The following is a 17,029-nucleotide window of genomic DNA, read 5'->3' as shown; positions in this document are numbered from 1 at the left end:
AAACAGTTAAGATTTTCTTTGAAGCCTTTTTCTCTCGTGCTTTTGGAACAGAAACTAGTACTGCAGGGAAGGATGGCATTTGAATGTGCGTGTTGTTATCCTTGTGTAAATCTAATATGTGACAAAGGACCAGAAAAGATTGCTTATTTTTGATCAGTTCTGCACATTCATGCTGGACTATGTCTTAACTCTTACACCTGATCAGGTCATTATATCAGGCTGCCATAAACCAGAAATGGCTTCAGTCTCAAGTCTCCTTCCCCTGGTTTGGGCTCAGTTTATACTAGGTACCAGTACTCTAATTCAGGTTTCTTCCCAGTTCTCTTGCTCCCCTTGCTAACATCAACGCACATGAAAAAGAGAGTCCTGGAAAGGTAAATTTAATTCAGGCATTGCTTGATTTTGAGTGGTCCTTTGACATCACTTATTTTGTGTGTGGTGGCTATACGATGCCAGAACAAATTAAAGTTTATTAATATCTCATCTGAGTTGATTCATGTTTTTGTCATACTGCTTATTGTATTCTTGTTCTTTATAGGTCCATGTGGTCAGAGCATCGACATCTTTTTCACATAAAAATACAAACTATTAGTTCATATGATGTCACAGAATTTTTTACTTGCCTCATGTTTATGCAGCCATTGCTATTATAAACATGCCTTTTTATAAAGGATCTTTTTAAGCTCATCTGCATTAAAATTTCCTTTCTTCCTTTTCTTGCAGGAACATTGTACCCTATGTCAGTATATACATCTTTCTTTTGCCATTTCCTGACTTAAGTTCCAACCTGCAACTACTTATACATATATATACTTGAATGTAAGCTCACCATTCATCAGTTGAAATTCAGTTGGAGGTGGCTGCTTTGCTTACATTTTAAAAAAATAAATGATTAATAACTCAGATTTGTAGAACTAACTGCAAAATAATATAAAACTATGCTAGTTTTTATATTTCATATACAACATTTTTTAACATTTATCACTCTTGCATCGCTAAAACCAAATGATATATAGAAAAGTCACCTTCAGAATTATAGAAAGCATGTATTTATAGACTAGATAAATCATGAAAAATATATTAAATCTGCTACTGGTATAGAAAATAATATGCTGTCCTTTTTTAAGCAGTCTGTTCCACAGTTTTATGGTCAAAATTTTGGTTGTTAGCTTGGTTTTACTTAGGCAGTTGCTTATGTGAAAACAAAAAATATCTAATTGACATTTCTGAAAATTTTGGAATATCATTTTAGTTTTTTGAGAATGGGATTATTGAGCAGAGACAAAGTAAATGGTCAGAGACATTTGAAACTAGTTTGATCAAATACTTTGTCAGCCTAGAGAGTGAATTTCAAAATGACACAGAGTGCAATAGCATTTAATACAGTACTGAAGAAGGGGAATTTATGGGTGAAAATACATTTTTGAGGTATTTTTTCTGCTTGACTACCTATAAACACATTGTGTTTTTTTCATAAATATCTAATTTCTCAGTATAAGGGGGAAAATGTACTTTTACAGTCTTTTCCAGATGTTTCAGTACTTGACTTGGCAACCTAAATATTAATGTTATTCTAGCACTGTTAATCATGAGTAATGAATATTCTGAGCTGGAGCTCTGTGACTATGATATGTCTTTAGAATAACATTGGCTAAATTAACAAACAGTAGAAAAAGAGGTGGGAAGGGAGAGAAAGTGATGTCTAGGAGTACCTCTAAAGTTTTCCAACCTCTGATAGGCATTAATTTCACAGGTCTACAGCTAGTCCAGCATCAACTCACTGAGATGTGTACTGGGGATGCAGGATCTCAGCACCAACTGCTTCACTCTACAGATGGAGTTTCTTTCCCTGCTCCACTGTAAAATGCTATTTGCTAATACAGATATAACAATAAAGAGGTAGATATCTTGATAAATACAAACATTTTGGGGGAGGGAGGTTGTCCACAAAATAATAGCCATATAAATGAAGCAAAAAATTCTGTTCCTTGGTCCTTGTTGTAAAAACAGCTCAACATTCAACTATTCATTATATTCATTCATATCTGAGTTTTAAAACTGTAATTGTACTTATAAACAATAAGAATTCAATAAGAAAAGTTAAAAGACCCAATAACAATTTACTTTTCTCTTTTCAGTAAGGAAAAGCTTTATTGAATTTTTCATGATCTCTGAAAACTAGGGTTTTGTTAGTGTGCAGTCAAAAGGGGAAACTTGGAATCTTAAATTAAGCCCAGGGAGAAAAAGATGTCAAGGTATAATTTATATAACTGACTTTCTGAGCACTGGACATGGTGCTTAATTACTCGTGAATACTCAGGGTGGGTTAGAGTTTTTATGCCTTAGATTGAGAATTGTGAGTGGTTGAAAAGTTGAAAACAATGTGTCTGTGAAAATAAGCTGGTTCTTCACTGCTGGGGCTATGCTACAGGCTGAAGTAGGAGGGACTGCAAGCTGTGGAGACTACTGAAAGGGATCTTCAGGCAAGAAGCGGATTGAGGACACAGGCTCTGATATAAGACTGATATATAGGAATATTTGAAGGCAAAGTAGCTGCAGAAGCCACAGCTGGGACCTGTTTTACCAGCTTTGATTGATGCTGAAATACGTTTAATTTGCAGTAACTTGGAAGGCAGGAGTAACACCCGGTCACACCTAGCTGATTGGTTGATCTACTGACTTACACAAGAGTGGGAAAAACAAGGCATTTTGAGAATCCATTCCAAGACTAAACTAGATTAGACTAGACTAGACACGACTAGACACTAATACAAGGTTATTTTTTATACGCACTTGCTATATCTGTAAATGTGTTATTAATGCCAAAGATTAAATCAGTGAAATACGTAAGTGGATGAAGCAGGATGACAGGAATAGAACAACAGATGGATCCTGCAAACCCTTGTACATAGTATTTGCAATGTTTTCTTTATTCCTGTCTTTGTTGGTGGGAAAGAGCAAGCAAGGTAAAGAACATCTTTGTTATTGGACAAAAGCACCTGAAAGGGAGAAGGAGGGCACTGAATGGAAACAGTTGTGTATTACAGTTAGGAGTGGAATAACATAAATTGTCTTCCTATGTAAAGTGACCTCTTTTGTGAAATGTCCTTTTCACTGGAACACCAAGAATTTTGTAGCCTTGGTTGAACTCGGGCAAGATTTTCATTTAACTTCTGGTTTTTTGACAGGTGCTAAATTTATTTGCTTAGTCTTTTTTTGAGGAATAGTTTAGGGTCAATGGTATTTCTAGATTTATAGGTTTGTGGGAGTAAAACAAGTAGTAAATCAAAACATAAGTAATGTAAATTTGCTTTGAGTTAAAATGCTGTTTGTTACTGAAACAGAGTTCTTATAAGTATGTTGGGAGTGGAAAAAGGCAGAAATAAACACTAGGAAAAGAAAACCTCACACTTGGCCTTATTAATCCATAACTGGAACATTTACAGGATATTTCTCTTTGACTCGGAGCTGTAAACGTTAGGATAAAAAGAAAGGATATTTCTCTTTGACTTCGGACTGTAGAAGTGCACTGGCACACAGTGCGGATGTGTTCATTAGCTCCAGCATCTATTTTCTTTGAGCTGTTAGGAACAAGGAAACAAAAGCCAATCTGTTTGTTTGTTATTTCATATTCATGTACTTTCTCCTTTTTAATGGCTTGACTGACAGCCTGGGTATACATTTTCCGATGTCTTCATATCAAGCCTGTGACCTCAATTCACCTGTCATTCACTTCCATCATGTCAACTGAGCCTTTTGTGGGTGTCCATTATTTACACACTATATTGTGTTATGATGAATTACCCTCTTGGGAATTTTAGGACATCTTAATCCCAGTCTGACAGAACTCTCTGCGATAAATAATCGACAAGCCCCTATGCTAAATGCAAGTACATCAGAGGATGTGGATTTTTGACAGCTTTTACTGTATAAAACGAAGCAAGACAGCATGCCTTCAGCATTGTTCAGCAGCTTCCATCTCTCATTTTCATTTTCATTGGATGCTTTTCTACCAAGAAATTGTATGCAGCAGGGGATGGAGATTCATTATGATTTTTATCCTTAGTTGCTCTCCTGATAAACAAAATATTTCATTAAAAAAACAATTATGGTGAATTTATTATAATTTAATCTCACATTAAATCTGGCCTCTTTCTCCATCCATGCATGTTGAGAAAAGAGAACTTTGTTTGAGAAAACCCAGTAGCATTTGAATGTGTATTTCCGGTGACAGCCATGTGTGCCTGCGTGCTGTCTGGCATTTAAAGCGAGGCTAATTCCTAGTGCTCATCACGCTACGCAGGGGTGGGGAGTAAGGAAGATGGACCCTTTGCTTTCTTGTACTGACAGCTTAGGACTGGCCAGAATTGCAGTGCATAGCGAGCTGACAACTTGCTACCAATTATTTTCTTGTGGAAGGGACTGGAATAAGCAGAGTCAAGGCCTCATTCACTATGTCTGTGCTATGCCAGGCGGTATTAGAGGTGTGATAAAATGTAGCCCCAGCGATATTTCCACCTTTCACACTTTGCTGGAGTTTGCCAGCTGCTTTAGCACTTGGTATGGCCCTGAGATTGACTCTTGAGACTTGGCAGGTCCGTTCCTGTGGGTCTCTGAGTTATGGAGGTGGCAGATACCCCAGGGGATTTGGCTGCAGCATTATTTCCATTTGTTGTTTCTGGAAAACAGAACAGCGTGCTTTGTGCTTGCTGGAGTTCCAGGAGTCATCCCTCAACAGCCGGCAAGCTCAAAGTGCGCACAAGCTTAGTCTGGAAAAATCGCAGAATTTGGAAAACCAAAAAAGGTGATATATCAAAACTACTCTGAGAACAGATATAACAGAAAAAATTCTTTTTTTTTCTCCTTTGTTTTCCTTTCTTTTTCTCCAGTGTGCCAGTGTGTCAGCTAGCTGAAGAAGAGAAAAGAAAAGGAATAAAATTAATTGTGTATTCCATAGGATAGCTCCTTCATATCATCCTTTTTAGTCAATTGGAAGTAAATGACGCTATTTCTGCCAGAGTGTATCCTGAAGGTGTTCTTAGCCACACCTGAAAGGACTAAAATTTTAGACACGCGTGTTCTTTGTATGGAAACTGGTGAAGAATGTCTCTCCTCATTTCATATAAACTAGGGCAAATGGAAGTTCATATTTATTTCTGTAGTACATGCCAGAGGGAAGAAACCGCTGCTTTTAACTGCATTACACTGAAGGGTGTCATACAAGAATCCATGTAAAATACATTATATTGCTTAACCTGAGCAAGACACACAACAACTTTCAGATGTAGGTAAGTCTTACTGTCAGATGCATACTTGCCACTTTTTCTCTATTCCGAATCTAGCAGAAATTTATCTTTCACAGCTGGCCCTTTAACTGAGGTTTTAAGATCTGAGTTCTTATTTTCTTTGGTCTGGGGGATAACTTGACCCACAGAGAACTTAATCTTAAAAGTGTACTTACTTTCCCTTTTTTCCCCTCCCCCTTTTTTTTATTTTCTCCCCCCTTTTTTTTTTAATTTTTTTTTCCTTTCCCCTTTTTCCTTTTCCTTGCTATAATGCCTGTTTGGACCAATAATTCTACTATAGATGTGAGGAACTATTTTTTGACAACACTTTTGCCCTTTCAATAAAAGGTCTTCATTCAGAAAAATGGCTGGTTTTAAATTAAAAAAAACTCAAAACAAACAAACAAACCCACAAAAAATTGTTGAAAAATTCCTGAGCTGCTTGGATTATAGTTGAATTACTACTGTGTTGATATTTAATTGTAAATGTGTACAGACTCCCTAAAATAGGTCTAAAGTACAGTAGTTTACTATATGAAAATAATTCTCTTGGTGTTTGCTGATTGTTATAAAGCGCATTACAGGCATTCTTTTAAAGTATATTAAATTTTCAATTAAAAGATCCTAGATACATATACTGACTAAGCTGGCAGTTGTGTATTTCTATTAAATAAATTAGTGGAAATAAAAGAAAGATAAGGCTATTAAAGTCTGAATTCTGTAAAGCTGGAGGCTAAGGTTTAATGTCACGTTTCACTATTTCTTGCATAAGTTGCATTATCACATTTTAGCTGAGGATGCTGTCAGACCTTGCAGCAGAAGCAAATTCTCATCTTCTGAACTGTCAGACACTGCTTTAATTAAGCTACAAAGAAACTCCTCTCTAAATAAAAAATGGTAGGTGTCTCTTCTCGCATTTGAGATCTAAGGCTCAAATTGACAACATAGAGTCAGGGTGTTGCCAGGTTCTGCATGATTTGGCTTTATAGGTTAGACAATTGCAGGCACCAATTTATGTGTGTATGTGTGAGAGAAAGAGAGAACAGTTTGGATAATAGATGATGATGGGTTCAAGAAGAGCTTTGTCTCCAGGATGCTCTTACTAATGAGCAAGCTAAGTAAGAATAGTGATATATGGAATAATGTTACTTAAGCATTTCTTTATTTCTTGGAAAAGATAATCACAGTTTTATTTTATCAGAAACTGTGATTCATTCTTCCTATTTCAAAAAGAGATTTTCATTAATAGATTTTATGATTGAAAAATTAAAGAGTAGGAATAGAACTGATAAGTTTTGGAACTGTGTACTGACTATTTGCAGAACTCTATACATGGCACTGAGCAAGAATGTGAACATAGGTGTCTTAATGTGCATTTGAAAACAGGTCTTTTGAGGGATAAAAACACTACTTTAAAAGTTACAGGGAAAAGTAAGAAGAAAAAAAATTGAGGATGATATGGTTTCAGTCAGAGTAACAGAAGATCATAAATCTTTTTGGGGTAATTCTTATAATTTTGAAATTAGGTAATAGAGATGAATTGAAGATGTTAATTAGATGTTACTTACATTTATCATGTTCTCAGGAAGATCTTTACCTTAAAGCTGTTGAAGACTAAGAAGTTCTTCAGCTTTTAGTATACGAATATCTGTTGTAAGATCTATTTGGCACAAAAGTGAAGTATACAGTAGTGCAACTCATGAATTACAGGAGATGATTCTTTATTTTTAATTATTGCCTTCTACATGTCTGAGGCACATGGATCTGCTCATGGAAAGTGCTGCTGTATTAATGCACCCTCTTTCTGCTGCCCCCTCCATCCTTCCCAATGACATCTGCCAGCAAAGTCCGACCTTGGTAAAATCTTGTAAGATGGCATTTAAGTGCTCGAGTTGTAATTAAAGAGAGTGATTAATAATCATGATGACATTTATTTTAATTCGTAATTACGGAAGGTCACATTGCACGGTTAAGAATACAATATTTTGGTTCTATTCATTTAATTACAATTTCAACAGCATTAAAAAAACCACAAACCCTTACTGGTAGCATAAAATAAAAGCAACTGAAACCTAAGGGCTTCTTTGTAAACACTTTTTACTCTGGGAAAAAAACCCTACAAAAACTCATTGTCCCTCCAAAACAAAACAAAAGACAGCTTCAAAACAGAAAAAAGAAAAAAAAAAAAAAAAAAAAGAAAAGATGCCTTAAAAAAAGAGGTGTTTATAATGTGTTTGGGTTTTGAGTTTTAGCTTTTAATTAGCTTGTATGTTTTTTCACACTAAATTATTTAGAGGTTGTTTTATATTTCATATCAATTTAAATGGAGAGGGAATTAAATAGGGCATATATAATGAGATTTAAATAACTGAAGAAAATCAATTCAGCTCAGTCTGTGCTATTAGCTAAGCTACACTTCAAGATGTGCTCCAGTATTGTGTTTGAACACTTATTCTTTAGGGATTCCTATTCTGTTCCGGTATGCAAAGGCTTCAGCTGCATAAAATTTTGCTTTGTATTGCTACATTCCAATTCTGCAGTGATTTCTGTGGTGCCTGCACAGAAATGGGTCTCCTGACTGATAACAAGACTGAGCACACGTGCTGTAGTAACAAATAATAGGTTTCTTTACAGTACAGAACAGTTTGGTTAACACACACTAGTAAGGAGTATTTTTAATATGCATAAAAGTACTTACTTGATTGTAAGGCAACCATAATACTAGATTTCATAAAGCTGTTTAAGTACCGAATCTGGGTACTTTGGAGAGCTGTTAAGCTCTCAAACCCAGATATATTAGCATACATATATTGTCTGAGATAGAAAGGGCATTGTATACACATGAACACATATGGTTTATTGAGTCCTTGTGACAAACATTAAATCCTTATATGTCTAGGGATGATAGAGTTCTAAATGCAGAATATGAAATTGCAGTTGACAAGGGAGTAAAACTGAAGAATAGTAGTGTAGACGAGATTGTACTGAAATCTCCATATAGCTTGTCTTTTACAGTAAGTTTCTAGATGATGTGGACTTACCCCTAAAAGACTAATTCAGTATTTTGTATTGAAGATCAGTAGAATTACCCTATTTGAGAATCTGATCTTTATTTTCTGGCCATAAATTGGGCTGCTTTGTCTCAGGCAAGAGAAAAGAGAGTGTTGCAAGCCTATAATGCAGAGCAATTAATTTTGATCATAATTGTATAGATAGAGGAATAGTTCTGTAGGGGATAACTTTCTGGCTTCTCTCCTGCCACAGGCTTCCTCAGGTCGGGCTCTTAAACAAAAGATTCAGGTTTCAGTGGACGTGGATCTGGGCTCATGTCATCTATTTTAAAGTAGTAAGAAATGTTTATATCCCTGGTTAAAAACATGGAGATTCTGCTTAGGCCAAATTTTTGGGAAAGAATATGTTTGGACCAGAATTAAAATGTCTATAAATGCAGTATAGTTCTAATAAATCCCAATGATTTTTGGAAGTTACCTGGATCTCTAGGGGCAAGTATGGCATGGCTATCTTGTGCTGCAGCTTCTCAGATTTACCTTCCATCCCTCTTCAGACTATCTACCTAGGTTTTGCACTGGTAACATAATTTGCTTAGGATTCATGATATCGTCTGATCAGTGCTATTTCCATAAATTAAAAACCAAAACAAACCCAAAAAATCAACAACAACAAAAAAACCAAACAAACCTAAATCTGTTTAATGAGCTACTTCTGACTGAGCAGATTTTGGTACAATGTTGTGGATTCCATTTAAAACAAATCTGACAACTTGATTGTTTAAAAATAAGAAAGAACAGTATTTCTATGACATTGTCAAATGTGCTATACCTAAAAACAGCATATTTGAAAAATAAACATTTCAAGTATTATTAGCAAACATAACTTATTCCAAATTGCAACATGTTTCCTTTCTGAGACTTTTGACTAGATTTATGCTAAGATGGGGAGGGTAATACTAAAATATATATTGAAGATTCAAGTACATATTGAAGATTCAGCTCTTAAGTCACTGCAAACGTTATTGCTCAAGAAAAGCATAAGTAGTTCTTTGTACGTAAAACCAAGTGCATAAATATCTATCCAATGTAAATTCCTTTCTGGTTGCACATGAAATACATGAGATGATTAGCCAGAAGAGGTGTCCTTCCACTGAAATAAGCTTGATTGTTGTGAAACTGTTATATCAACCTGGGAAAACGTTCAGTTTAACGAGACTTTCATTTTATTTAGATGCTGTGAAGCAAAATCCTTGTTTGGAAATATTCACTATTCTAGATTGACTGGAACTGTTAGGAAGCCTTATCCTGCTAACATTGCAAGGTATTGCCCGAAGTGGGAGGAAAATTTTTCTTTCCTTTACCTTCTACTTAAAAAATGACTGAACTAGCTTTGCTCATATTTGACAAAAATATTCAGATGTAGGCACAACTATATCTGGGAAGCATTGATGCAAATCATAGAAGAGGAAAGGAGGGCCTTAAGAAGAAATTTGTATGCAACACTAAGACCTCATTTTCTCAGCTTTCTCATGCAATGTCTCATATTTGACATTGCTCAAAGTGTAAAGGAATTTCTAAATCCAGGTGTCAGAAGGTTTGGTTTTTTTCCCAGCATGTAAGGAGTCAGGAAGTTTGATGTAACTATAATAAGTCATTATACCGTTTTGACAACCTTAGCTATAATGACGGCAGTCAGCTCACCTTAGAATACTCCAGCCATCACTCTGTGTGCATGTATATATATATACGTACATGGTAATAGTAAGCTACAGAGTATGCACAAAATTACCTATGCAAGAAAATCACAAAAGAGAATGACTGATGATTCAGGGAATAAATAGATATCACTCTTAGAAGATCATGATCTTTTGATGGTAGGAAGGACTCTGAAATCAGTAGGATCAATTTAAGCAGTCTACAAATTTCCTTACTTTAGGTCAGATGGGGTTTTTTGTTGGTTGTTTTTTTTTTTTAATTTGTCAGTTTTACTTTTGAAATTTTTATTGTCCTTTTTGCCTCTTTCCTTTATGTTTTCTTGAGGCTAAAAGCACAGAAATTAAAAATGCTGCAAAGTAATAAACTAATTAGTCAGCCAAACAATTCACGAGCAAAAAACTCCAAACACCAAACCCCACTATGCTACTGTAAAGAAGGCATTTGTCTGGATTATATGCTCTGGCCCAAAATCATGATATGTCAAAACTATTTATATTATAAATGCTGGGTTTTTTTCATTAGTTAGTATATATTTTTAACTTGAGGAAGCACTCACAGCAAGAGGTGTGTACTTTAGATATACATTTCAGAAAATGAGCATATGTTTCATGATACAGTTCTTACTTTATTATGTAAATACAATATAAGGATGTTTTTTACAAACTCAGTTGGACATATGTAATATTGTACAGTGCTACATTCCACAGTTGATTGAGCATACAGTACCTGTAAAACTCAAACAGAATGTGTAAGTAAATCTCCCTTCCGCAGCATTTTATGAAGACACCACACGGAACATCAGTGACATTTTTTGCCTTTGTTTCCAGTTAAATTGATAATCAAAGCCGTGATCTTTCTGGCAACTGAATGTTTGTGTGAGCAACCTCTTTGGTTTTTGTTGGATAACAACAGTGTACTTGATGGATTGAGATCCATAGTAGCTTTGCATTTAAGTAGCTTCACTTTGAATTGTAATTATAAAAAAATATGAGCTGGCAGAAGTTGCCACTTTCTTCTTTGCTTTTTTGCACCTTCCTGGGCACTTGGGATGTTGGCTGCCATCTATCCTGTGGAAAGCTTGTGTCAGCGTACCGGCAGCTTTGCTGGTACAGCCCCAAGCTGAGTTAACAGGAAGGGATGGGTGTGTATCCAGAGGCCAGGTGGAGTGGTTGCTACATTGTCGTATAGTTTCTTATTTGTTATGCTGATTTATGCCATCATCACACATCTGTCTGTGCTAATATTTCCAGTTCCAAAGGAAATTTTTTTTAATTTTTTTTTTTTTTAGAGAAAAAGCCAGATCCCTCAAAATTATGGTGTGATCTTGATAAGCCTGAGATTTTAATAAATCTGAAGTTTTGTGGGGTTTTTTGTTTGTGGTTTTTTTTCTTCCCCCATACAGTATTATCTGGGTTATATGACTGAGGGTTTTTTGGGGTTTTGTTTTTGGTTTTGTTTTTGTTTTTTCTGTGGAGGATGAAGATGAGATATACATGAAATTAATCAGGTAAGAATAACATACCCGAGTCCAAGATCTAAGGTTTGGAGAAGGGTATCGTAAGACTTGTGATAAAAGTCTGACTTGGCAAGTGACTAATAATAATACAAAAAAACTTGAAAATGCAGTTTATGGTTTTAATTTATTAAATAAATTTAATTTTCCTTATTTTTCATCTCCTTTTTAATCTAACACAACTGAACCATGTAACTGTTCAGCTGTCAAGGAATGTCAAGCTCTCTGGTTTTGTAGACCAGACCTCCAAATAGTGATATTATCACAAGGTAGCATGGTGGAAGGGATCCCTGTTGTCGCTTCTTGCCTGGATCTTCTTGTTGCTGCACTGTAGGTGATTTTCTCAGTTCACAATTCCTTGTACCCTAAGTTCAAGTTTGCTAAAACCACCTGACCACAGGCCATAGGTGAAGAGTTCAGTATATGATTAAATTCAGCTGTAATTTAATGTAATAAGGCTTTAAGGTAGGGGTTTATTTGTTTGAAGCTTCTGTTCTATATGCAAGTGAATGTGTTTTATTGTCATTTATGGGAAAACTAACCTATGATGAATCAAAAGTCATTGTGTGATGCAACATGAAGATGAAGCTGCATTTTCAGTCCACGCTAATGCAGTATACACATTTAAATCTAGAGGTTGGTTTCATGCAGGAGAATGAGATGCTTTTGTCCTTAGCATTAAGAGTCACTTTCTAGCTCTGGTAGTAGAGGTTCAACATTTCAATGCTGCTGATGACCGAAATGAGAGCACAAAGTGTCTGACTTCTGAAATCTTAATGTTTCATATGACAGGGAAGAGCCCAGAAGAATCTGCCTTTCCACTTCTTACATAAATGATCTGTTTTCCAGTATTCTTTAAGAATATAGCCCAAACACATTTCCATGAAATCCTACAGGAATATTCTGTAGAGTTTAAAAAAATTCTAAACCTTTAAAAATCTGCCAGAGCCCTTCAAGTTTCAGCTCAGGTCTCTTAATTTAAGATTCAGATTGATGTCTGAAAACCATCTCTGCCATCTAACGTGCCAGTTTAACAGGACTGTGGAAGAAATTCTTCCCTGTGGGCAGGTTCTATGAGGTTTTAAGTGCAACTCAGGTCAACTGCAGTCAACTGCACCATACTGAGTTAGCTGCATCAAACATCCAGTCTGGCAAGGTACTGCCATATTTTGCTTTAAGGTATACTTGTACTGTGACATTCTTGACATGTCTATCTAGTTTCTCTTTTTTATAATTATGTTTTAGCTTTTTTGTATTTCTTTTTGCTAATCACAATTTGATTCTGATGATGATTTTCAGTAAGTAGCTCTAGCTGGAATAAAAGAAAACACACTTTTTGGATGGTGCTAAATTTGTTGGTATCCTTCAATATATTTCCTTTATAGAAAAGAAGCATACAAGACTGAAAAAAAAATGAAGTAACACCAGATGTGGAAGTGACATGTGGAAGATGCTTAGGCAATTTTGAGATGGGATGCTTCTTGATTGTGTTCTTTGAGCTAGAAGGTGGCAATTAGATTTTCATACACAGAAAAGTGTGAGACATCCTAATTAAACACCTTTTGGTGGAAGTCATCATGGATAAACCCGAACCACTTGTAGTAGTTCTCAAATGTGTCACCTGTAAGGGTAACACTAGAAAAATCTCTTAATTTTTTTTAATCTTTTTTTTTTTTTTTAAATTGGAAGGAAATTATAATTTGAATGTTGATTCAAATATGTACATTACTCACTACGACAGTCAATCAAATGCATTTTAAGCCAAGCTATAGGTCATGGATAGAATCATAAAGAGGAGGAAAATAACTGAAAGGAAAATACAATTAATTCACTCAGAGGATAAATACTATGGACTTAAGTGTTACTAACACCTGACACTAATGTTTTGTGTGACTTTGGTCAAATCATTTCACCTTTCTGCATTACTTTCCTTTGTATGTTAAATACCATTAACAATATTTACTTCACAGTGGTTGTGAAAAGATATTAAATACTTCTGTAGCCATGACAGTATGCAGCATTAGTTTTTAAATTACAGGTTTTAAGATGAAAAATAATATTTTTTCGCATATAAGTCCATTTTTAAGATCTTATAGTGCAGAAATGTGAACCAACTTCCTTCCTTAACATGTTAATGGTATACCTGAACCAGGTTAGATTTTCTTTATAATCACAAGAATGCCCAGAAATGCACTGCACTGCCTAGAAGAAAAAGGTTATGCATTGTCCAATATATGATATAGACATGACAAGAGGTACTGAAGAGAAATAATGGCCAAAACGATGCATGGCTATTGGTGATTACTGAATCTAGAAGAAGAATATATCTCATTATGAATTTCACGATCTCACACACACAGGGCTTGAGGCAGCAGGAGTGAAATCTCAGTGAAGACAGTGGAAGTCTTCATATGAACTTTAGCAGGGTCAGGATTTCATCCTAAAAGAACAGTTCCTATGGAACTTGGTGACCTTGAGAGATATTTAAGCATTTGCTGGAATGCCTAATGTATTAATATGGATCTTTTAATAGCTATCCATATGAGTATATACTTAATACTTTTATACCTTTGGTGGACCTGTGCCTGGATGAGAAATAATCACATTGACTAAAAGTGTTTTATGTTATAGGTTCAGCAACTGTTGCTTTACAACTGTGCAGCTATATTAGGATGAAACTTGCATGTGAGAGCAGGGAAATGAAAGTGTATCTGAGTATAAACTGATAGGAAGCATAAAAGTGCTGAGTTTCTTCCATGTTCAAAGGACATAGGAAGATACTACAGAAGCTAAATGGACTGAGGAAAGGTAAAAGACATCATTTTCAGCATTCAACTCTTACATTTTTGTTTACTTTTAATTTTAAATTGTTTTTACATTATGATCTGAAAGAGTTTTCTGTTGGAGGGTAAGAAAATAGTAAATCCCATGTAGTCCTTTATAGAAGAGGAATTACTTCCTCTTCTACACTGTGATTACTTCACATCCTGATGAAGGATGTGAATTGTTTTTAAAAGCATCACATGGCTACGCTCAAAAATTAAAACTTGAACCTGTCCAATAGAGAGAGAAGTTTGGGAGTGCAACACCTCTTTCAAAAGATATTTGGGGAAGTTTAGAAGACACATGTTATTATGCTCTGTTTCATAAGAAAGAAATGAAGGAGCTTTGGGTATCTTGTTACCCCAATGCGAAGGCAGCTGTAGGAGCAGTTGAGGCTTTGGTGTGTTTCCAGCATGGCTGTCATGAGCGACATATTATCTCTGGGAAAATAAAAAACATATTTACGGTTTGCCAGTAGAAGGTCATTTTCCTTTGTACTTATTTTTCTCCAGGACTCACACTTTTTATTTCTTTTGACTAGAATTACTTCAATTAGGGAAATGTTGCCTGAAAATAGCATGCAGTATTAATGTATCATTTGTTTCTGCTGTTGCCAACAGTAACATGTTTCCTTGGCTCTCACCCACTGACTGTTGATGAGATCAAGTTGATTATTCAGCAGCTATAGCCTACCACCTGCTCCGTTTTTTTCCTTACTATGCAAAGCTGTTAATACACTATCTTGCCTTGTTAAAGCCACATTTGTTATTCAGCTGTGTTTTAAAAAAAAAAATATATATTTTTAATAAGTGGATTCATTTTTTAACAGACTTTTAATCAGTCAAATTCAGGTTGATTCTATTTTATACATCTGAGAACCTAGGTGAAGATGCTGATTTTATTATTTTTTTTAAGTTCATATTATGGTTCTACCATTCAAGCTCTGAATTTTGTTATGAATAAAGTTGCATTTTTCATAGGCCCATTTCTGGAAATGCTACTGCAGACTTCAGTGCTATCTCAGTTTTGTTATAAATCATTAACTACTTTGGACTTTGTCATGCTGATTTAGGTTATGAATGTGTCTTAATGAAATAAAACAATTTAGTCCTATTCTACAGAGGAACAGGTGGTAGTGAGCTCTGTTCACTCTTGTTATTTCTTGAAATCCTGAATTTTGCTCTTCTTTATATAAATACCTATGTAATTCTGAGAGAGCTTAAAACTGTTTCTGATGATGTGACCAAAAGAGACATTTGACTGTCTCTTCAGCAGAGATTTTAAATTGCCAGCTTTCTGATCTTCTTTTGGGATTATAACAGCATTACATCTAAATGTCTTTTGTAGCACACAAAGTGTGAGTAAATCCAGAACTCACTACACTTCTTTAAATGTAGTGTTTCATACCTAGTTATACTCCACTTCTGTGAATTGCATTAATTAGCAGAATGCCTTTATTTTAAACCAAAAAAAAGTACTGCAAACAGTAATTTGAATATTCAATATATTTGATATATATCGAATATTGTTATTGAGTTATAGCAAATGTATATTGATATAACTCAATATATTGTTATTGAACTCGTATAAAACTATAACATTCTGTTAAATGTGTTGTTCAGTTTGATTATGCGATGAGGCAAAATGCAACTGCTGTTGCATCCCCTGTTTGCTTAAAGATAACTGACTTCATTAGTGTTTTTCTTGCATAAGTGATGCAAGCTTGTATCAATGTTTTCTTCTCCTTGTCCCTAGGAAGGAGGTATTTACTTGATTTATTCCTTTTCCTACTTCTCCCTTTGAAATAAGGTAGTTGCATGTGTATTGCAAATGTGTCTGTTCCCATTTGGATCCTAGTCAGGTTTTAATGGAACTGCTAACATGTATCAGTTTTAAGCAGTTAAGGGTTGTATTTTGTGTTTGTTTTTTTTTTTACTGGATACTTAATGAGGAGATTTTAAAGGAGCTGTGAAGCAAGCTCAACTGCATCAAAGTTAATTTTTTTTTTTAAGTTAGAGGAAAATTATATTGTTGACATTTTGGAACACATGTTTTGGAGTGGGTTAATTTTGATATTTCTAAAATAAATTTATGTAGTCCTGATTTCTCCCTGGGTTGCTAAAAACTACACATACACTACAGTTGAAAAAGCAGGGTAACAAGGCATGCCTTCTCAATATACGTGTCATCTTCTAATCATGCCTGTGAAGTTACTAGCTCAGCTGTGAAGCTTAAAAGAGTTTCCTAAGGCAGGCAGTGAGCTGGAGCTGGTGGTGTTATGCAATTTGTGATTTGCCGGAGCAGTTGGCAATTTCAGTCTAATGGTTTCAGCGTGTGTCCTTCACTTTGAGCTTGTTTAAAAATATAGCACTAATGTGACTTGCATTTAAGGCATACAAATTATTACAGTGAAAATGTAATAAGCTCTAAGGGTTTGAAACCTCTGCAAATGAGAAGGATAAATTATATGTTAAAAGAAGTGGTCTTTTGCTGTTTCTATACACCACTCTAGCAAAATTTCACTGCTAGATGTCAAGATGCATTTGACAGACTATTTCTTACTCTTCTTTTCAGATCATTTTTCTTCATGGCTTTATCTACAGTTCTGTCTTACTCTCTTGTCTACTGAAACATTTTTGGCTGTATCAAGCTGTTGTAATATTGCCCAGCTTCTCAAATCT

General features: G+C 35.1%; 1 protein-coding gene across 3 annotated transcripts in view; it reads left to right on the top strand.

Annotated features, from left to right (window-relative positions):
• Positions 1-17,029, top strand: part of CACNA2D1 (calcium voltage-gated channel auxiliary subunit alpha2delta 1) — a 434,743-nt gene that overhangs the window by 168,872 nt on the left and 248,842 nt on the right. The window lies entirely within an intron of this gene.

The sequence above is a fragment of the Gymnogyps californianus genome, chromosome 1 (genome assembly GCF_018139145.2).
Source record: "Gymnogyps californianus isolate 813 chromosome 1, ASM1813914v2, whole genome shotgun sequence".
Lineage (NCBI taxonomy): Eukaryota > Metazoa > Chordata > Aves > Accipitriformes > Cathartidae > Gymnogyps > Gymnogyps californianus.
The sequence above is the reverse complement of the archived record's forward strand: the minus strand, read 5'-3'. Positions and strand labels throughout refer to the sequence as shown.